Source organism: Mus caroli, unplaced genomic scaffold (assembly GCF_978045245.1).
Source record: "Mus caroli unplaced genomic scaffold, Mus_caroli_1 scaffold_13, whole genome shotgun sequence".
NCBI classification, from domain to species: Eukaryota; Metazoa; Chordata; class Mammalia; order Rodentia; family Muridae; genus Mus; species Mus caroli.
Genome location: NW_028227268.1, coordinates 108884437 through 108891946, shown reverse-complemented (window position 1 = coordinate 108891946; position 7510 = coordinate 108884437).

The following is a 7510-nucleotide window of genomic DNA, read 5'->3' as shown; positions in this document are numbered from 1 at the left end:
ACCAAACAAAGTAATTGTGCTCTTCCCCCAGCCTTGAGTAGGCTAAGCAAACTTTGGATGGTTCTAACTGGAGTCACCTGGTCTTCCAGCATTTGCAGTTTCCTACAGGAGCTTTGAGGAGGTGATAGCCTGCTGAGCTTGCTTTGCAACTCAATCCAGTTGAAACAAAGGACAGGATCTGTGGACTTTCCTTATATAAAGGCAGTGCTGAAAATTAAACTTCAAGCCTTGATCAGAAATTTGTCCTGGCTTCATCCTTCTCTTGCCCTCCCTTCTCCCCCTCCCTTTCTTTTTCATTTCCAGCCTCTCATTCAGGTAATCCAGTCCATCCATGGCTGCTGGACAGATATAAATACTGACTTTGTTCATACACATTTCCCCACTTTAATAGTCCCTGTTTCAGTAAATTATTATTCATCAATCTATCCCAAATATTTTCCAGATTTTCCAAATATTTCCAGTTTCTAAATATCATCCTCACCTAATCTGAACCTCAGAATATAGGAAAATATTAGGAAAATATTTAAATGATATATTTCCTTTATTATCTCAAGAGCAGGAATAATTACCATTTCAGATGTGTTAGTTAAATGCACATTGACAGAATATGCCATCTGTAGAAAGACTCCTTATGCAAATTTTCTTGTGCATCAAAGACTCATTTATTTTTATTTTATGTATATGAATCTATGCTTGCATATATTGTGCATATGAAGGCAACATATAAAGCATATAAAGCATATAAAGCAAACTTTATATGCCCTAGTACAGGCAAACACCAGGGCCAAGAAGTGGGAAGGAGTGGGTAGGGGAGCAGGGCAGGGGGAGGGTATAGGGGACTTTTGGGATAGCATTTGAAATATAAATGAAGAAAGTATATAATAAAAAACTAAAAAAAAAAAAACCACAAATACACTAGTATAACAAAACAAGACAAACTTACAAGGCTGGAGAGGTGGTTTGGTGGTTAAGAATGCTTGCTGTTCTTCCACAGGATTTGTTTGGTTGCCAGTACTCAAATTGGAAAGACTCACCTATTCTGGCTTCTATGTGCACCTTTATACATAAGCATATACCACTTCCTAGACACATAACCATAATAAAAAATAAAATCTTTAAAAAATACTCTGGACTAGGAAAATTACTTAAAAGCTAACAAATCAGGCTGCTAAAGTGGGTTGTGCCAAGTCTGGTGCCCTAAGATTAATCCCCAGAACCAACATTGTAGAAGGATAATCAGCTTCTACAAGTTGTACTCTGACCATGATATGTGGGCTCTAGTGGTATGCACGCATGCACACACACACACACACACACACACACACACACATACACTCACACAAAAGGCAACATCTAATCAATATTCCTATAAACCAGGAGAGAGTGGCAGATCTCATGAAACTGGAATTACACAAGTTGTATATTGTCATTTGGCTGCTGAGAACTGACCTATACAAGAGCAGCAAGTATTCTTAATAACTGAGAAATCTCTTCAGTTCCCATTAGCTCAAATCTTTAAATACACAAATTGAGACTATTCTGGATATTTTTCTCCTTCTTTATACATTTTCTCAAATTTACTTCATGGGATCCTTTATCTTTGCTCCCTTCTCATCTCCAAGTACACTTCCAGGAGCCATCCCCAGAGGGTCTTCTTTCTTGTTCTTGGTTCTACTTTTGGCAGTAGAGGAAGAAGAACATCTGTGGGGGTGGATGGTTGGGTAGAAGACTTGGTCTTCCGCATGTGCCCATATCTTCGAGGCTTTTCCTCACTTTCTCCTCTGTAAGTTTCAGTGTCTCTGGTTTTATGTGGAGTTCTTTGATTCACTTAGACTTGAGCTTTGTACAAGGAGATAAGAATGGATCAATTCTCATTCTTCTACATGATAACCACCAGTTGTGCCAGCACCATTTGTTGAAAATGCTGTCTTTTTTCTACTGGATGATTTAGATTCCTTGTCAAAGATCAAGTAACCATAGATGTGTGGGTTTATTTCTGGGTCTTCCATTCTATTCCATTGATCTACCTGTCTGTCACTACACCAATACCATGCAGTTTTTATCACAATTTCTCTGTAGTATATAGCTTTAGGTCAGGCATGGTGATTCCACCAGAGGTTATTTTATCATTGAGAAGAGTTTTTATGAGCCTAGGTTTTTTGTTATTCCAGATGAATTTGAAAATTACTCTTTCTAACTCGGTGAAGAATTGAGTTGGAATTTTGATGGGGATTGCATTGAATCTGTAGATGCTTTTGGCAAGATAGCCATTTTTACTATATTGATCCTGACAATCCATGAGCATGGGAGATCTTTCCATCTTCTGAGATCTTCTTTGATTTCTTTCTTCAGAGACTTGAAGTTCTTATACAGATCTTTCACTTCCTTAGAGTCACACCAAGGTATTTAATAATATTTGTGACTATTGTGAAGGGTGTTGTTTCCTTAATTTCTTTTTCAGCCTATTTATCCTTTGTGTAGAGAAAGGCCATTGATTTGTTTGAGTTAATTTTATATTCAGCTACTGTACTGAAGCTGTTTTTCAAGTTTACTAGTTCTCTGGTGGAATTTTTAGGATCACTTATATATACTATCATATCATGTGCAAATAGTGATATTTTGACTTCTTCCTTTCCAATTTGTATTCCCTTGACATCCTTTTGTTGTCTAATTGTTGTGGTTAGGACTTCAAGTACTATATCGATAAGTAGGGAGAAAGTGGGCAGCATTGTCTAGTTCCTGATATTAGTGTGACTGCTACCAGCTTGTCTCAATTTACTTTGATGTTGGCTACTGGTTTGCTGTATATTGCTTTTATTATGTTTAGGTATGGGCCTTCAATTTCTGATCTTTCCAAGACTTTAGCCCGGAAACTTAGAATACCCAAGATACAATTTGCAAAACACATAAAACTTAAGAAGTAGAAAGACCAATGTGTGGATATTTTGCTCCTTTTTAGATTGGGGAACAAAATACCCATGGAAGGAGTTAAAGAGACAAAGTTTGGAGCTGAGACAGAAGAAAGGATCATCCAGAGACTGCCCCACCCGGTGATCCATCCCATATACAACCACCAAACCCAGACACTATTTCATATGCCAGCAACATTTTGCTGACAGGACCCTGATATAGATCTCTTTTGTGAGGCTATGCCAGTGCATGGCAAATACAGAAGTGGATGCTCACAGTCATCTATTGGATGGGACACAGGTCCCCTAATGAAGGAGCTAGAAAAAGTACCTAAGGAGCTAAAGGGGTCTGCAACTGTATAGGAAGAACAACAATATGAACTAACCAGTATCGCCCAGAGCTCTGTCTCTAGTTCCATATAGAGCAGAAGATGGCCTAGTCGGCCTTCAATGGCAGGAGAGGCCTTGGGTCTTGCAAAGATCATATGCCCCAATACAGGGGAATGCCAGGGCCAGAAAGCTGGAATTGATGGGTTATGAAGCAGGGCGGGTCGAGGGAATAGGGGGTTTTGGGGATAGCATTTGAAATGTAAATGAAGAAAATACCTAATAAAAAAAAAGAGTAAAAAATGTTAAAAAAAAAAAGACTTGGTCTTATGAGATATTTAGGGTTGCTGTATACTAATAAAACCTTTACCTGTCTTAAGTCTAATTCACTTTAGTTCATTAGCTAACCTACCTTCTGAGTTCCTTTGAGATGACGAACTGTTTAACATCTGGACCTAAAACAATAAGGGATTAATAAAGTAGCATTTGTTTTATCTCTTCAGGAAATTCCTGAGTGGCTCTAACTTTCAGCCTACTAGTTGAAATCACAGGAAGAAAAGGGAACACTTTGAAAAGTGATTTTAGCATTTATTTCTAAGTTCTAAAAAGTTTCCTATGAAAGCACTCTATGGAGAAGAGGATAAATGTAATGTAAAAAAAGGGAATAAGGGGTTTAAGAGAAAAGGGAATGATCAGAATGTTCTCTTCTCTTTGTCTTTAGCACTTATATGTCATCTAGAATATGTGATCATATGGTAAAAAGGTACATTACAAGTTTACAGATAAGTTTGATTCATAATTCAAGAATTTTACGAAGGAGAAAGTTTACATGAATATCCATTAGAAGTAATTATCTGGCTAATCATTCATCATTTGTTACACCTCTTCCGGTACATGGAAGTTTAAAACACCTAAGTCTTTGTGACTAAGTATTAGTGAAATTTTGTACCCAGGGTTCTCACTGCAGTTTTGATAATAAGAAAGTTTTTAATAGCATTATATTATAAAATAGCTTAATTGTTACTATAATTATCATTATGGATTAAGAAATCATCTATTTATCTATTTAGCATCACTACAAAGCAGTATGTCTTATGCCAATACCTAATGATTGTTATATATATGCTTAATAACAACAGGAAAAGCATAGTAATAAAAGGAACCTTTCTTAAAATGGATATCTCCTGGGCTTTGCCTACAGGAACAAATAACATTTTAGACTTTAATCTAAGGAGGACCCATCTCAGGAATATCATCTACTAATTATTAGTTTCTACATGTTGGCTCCTGACAGTAGACCTACATTGTCAACAACATCTGTCCCTGTTACTGTGCATAGGCTCTTGGAACAATCTGTGTTTCTAATTTGTTTGCATTATGGTAGAACTTCCATTTCCATTAAAAAAAAGATATGAGGGAATCACCTTCACAATCAGGAGATGGCTTTTATCCATTTTATTTTTATATTTCTCTATTTTCCATTCTCCAGAGATCAGAATATAACTATTCTGTATTTTTCTCTTGTCTCCTCTTTCCTCCCAAAATCTATGACACATCACTAGCATTAGGAAAGGGAGGAGGTGTCATGATGTTTAAGATTACTTTCCTTACCAATAAAAGCATAAATGGAAACAAATTTGTTGATGTGCATGAAGGTAAATAGGAAAATGCATTTTACTTGAAGAACTGTGCCTCCTCCTTCAGTAAGAATTATCTGCATTGTTTGATTTCATTAGCTTTGACCTGCTGTTCTGTCTTTTTGGAAATCAGACAGGCTAATGTGCTTTATCCTTTCAAGATAAAATAGTAAATCCACTTGCTGCTCTGCTCAGGACCCTGAATTCTCATGTGCTCTTTTAGAGGCATATCTGGCCCATGATAGTAGCTAGCAGGATGGGCTCCTTAATGAAAAGAGAAGATTAAAATGAGGCCCCATGTATAAGGTTATAAGTCTCTTCTAGAATCAGATGTTGATTGTTAGATGTTGGGAATGAAGACCCTCAGCCCCTAAAATGTAGTCCCTGATTGTGAAGCTATTCTATGAATCTCCTGAGTCACTGCCAGAGTTCCATTCAACTTTCACTGTGGCTAATGTCTAGCAACTCAGCATGTGCTGGCCCCTACTGCTATTCTTTATTCTCTGTGATGGTTTTAAGGAGATATTTATCCTTTGTGTGCACGTGATTTCCCAAGGTCAGAAATGATGTTGGGTCACAAGAAAAAAGGAGAACTTATTATAAAGATATGACATATCTGTAATACTACCATAATTATCTAATTAATTAATATTTATTACTATGCTGCTTTAATTGTAATGGTGAATATATATATATATATATATAATGGTGAATATATATATATATTTATATATAATGGTGAATATATATATTTATATATAATGGTGAATATATATATATATATGTATATATATATTTAAGTATAAAATGGCACAGACTATTAAAGTTTTCAGAAAATAAAGTGTTTTTTCAACTTCTCTTATGAGCATTACTTGCATTTGGAACTTGTACTATGCAAATGTGTTTTAGGGAAGAAAATTCCAGGTCAGTGTTTTCACAAGCACAGATGTAGACATAGACAAAATGCATAGAAGTAGAACCAACATGCCAGAGTCATGTTAAATTTATCCGAAAAATATTTCTCTATATACACTGTTCAGAGATTAGTGTATAGGGAAATAATTGTCATAGAATAACTGACATAATAAAAAAGCAGAATCAACCCACAGATTGTCAACGAAGGAAGAGAAAGTTATGTGAAATGTGATACAATTATATTTGAATAACATGCAGAAGTGACAAGCTGCTATAGTTATATACAGGAGCATGAATGCATTTCACCAAATAATGTTATATAAATGGAGCCAGATTGCATGGTGTATGCATTTAATGAATCCTCATTTCTTTGAAGTTTGTGTATGCATTTAATGAATCCTCATTTCTTTGAAGTTTAAATCAAGTATTTTTGATAGATGAGCATAGCAGTCAGGTTAACTGTATCTTCATGTAGGAGAGATGGACAGTGATAGAGATGTAGTTACACTGCAAATAAAAAAATTTAAAATCCCTGTTCACAGAGTTTATTATCTGTTTGGAGTTGTCAGGTAATAAGCAAGAAAATAAATACAATACATAGGCTGGCAGTTAGAGATAAGAACTTTGGAGTAAACATTCTGGTAACTCTGAAGGCAAAGCTTGTCAAGGTGGAAGTGGGGTATGGATAGTAAGCTAGTTTCTTGTCTCAAAAGTTTTGTAAGTAAAAGCAACTGAGAAAGCTTTACGTACACAGAGCCTGAAGGGAAATAGGTGACAGTTATTTTATCATCATTATTATTATTATTATTATTATTATTATTATATCAAATCATTTTCTGAACAGAGAAATGCTGCTAGTGAGATTATGGTATGATTTTTCCTCTGGCTCCTGTGACATTGCTGAGGTGATTGGAATTAGCCCAAAGCAGACTAGATGTGCAAAGTTGACAATAAGTATATAGAGAAGTAGTGATAGTGTTATGTATATGGATAGAGAATGGCAAGATTTGAAAGGGAGGAGAGAGAATACTCAAGAAATGAACATAAACTTTCTAAAAACTGTACATATATGCATGTATATGCATTTCTCTCTATATATGTATCTCTCTATATATATACATATATATATGTATATATGCATACACACACACACACACACATTCTAAGGTAACACCTGCACTATCCATAAGACCAAGCCATATTTGGTTTCCCCAGTTTCCCACAACCAGGACTGGAGGTGACTAATAGATAAAATGACTTGTATGCTATCTATATGTCCAAGACCACTAAGTCCTTAGGATAGCATATGTAGCCAGTACTTAGAACCTATCTTCATGGAAGAAGTGATATGCACTTTGAGAATTATTTTAATGTAAGTATGGCTCTTTGTGCACATGGATTATGTTATACCAAGAACCTTTTTTGCTTTTTGTTTTTGTTTTTAGAACTGCCTAGTGTCAGATTCTAGATGTTTGTACCAATACCAGCTGCTGAGTTATTTTGAAGTGGATTTCCTGCTTTCTTCACATCAATTGTAACTATGCCCTTATGTAAACGTAAATGTCACTTTTATTTCCTCAGATGAAGTGATGAGATGAGAGCTGTACCCAAGATTTGCAAACATATAGCCTAGGCTCAGAGCATTTCTAACTACCCCTAGGCCAAGCACTAGAATCTCTAGCCTCCATACAATCTAATCTGCAAGCCTGGACCTTGAAGGCT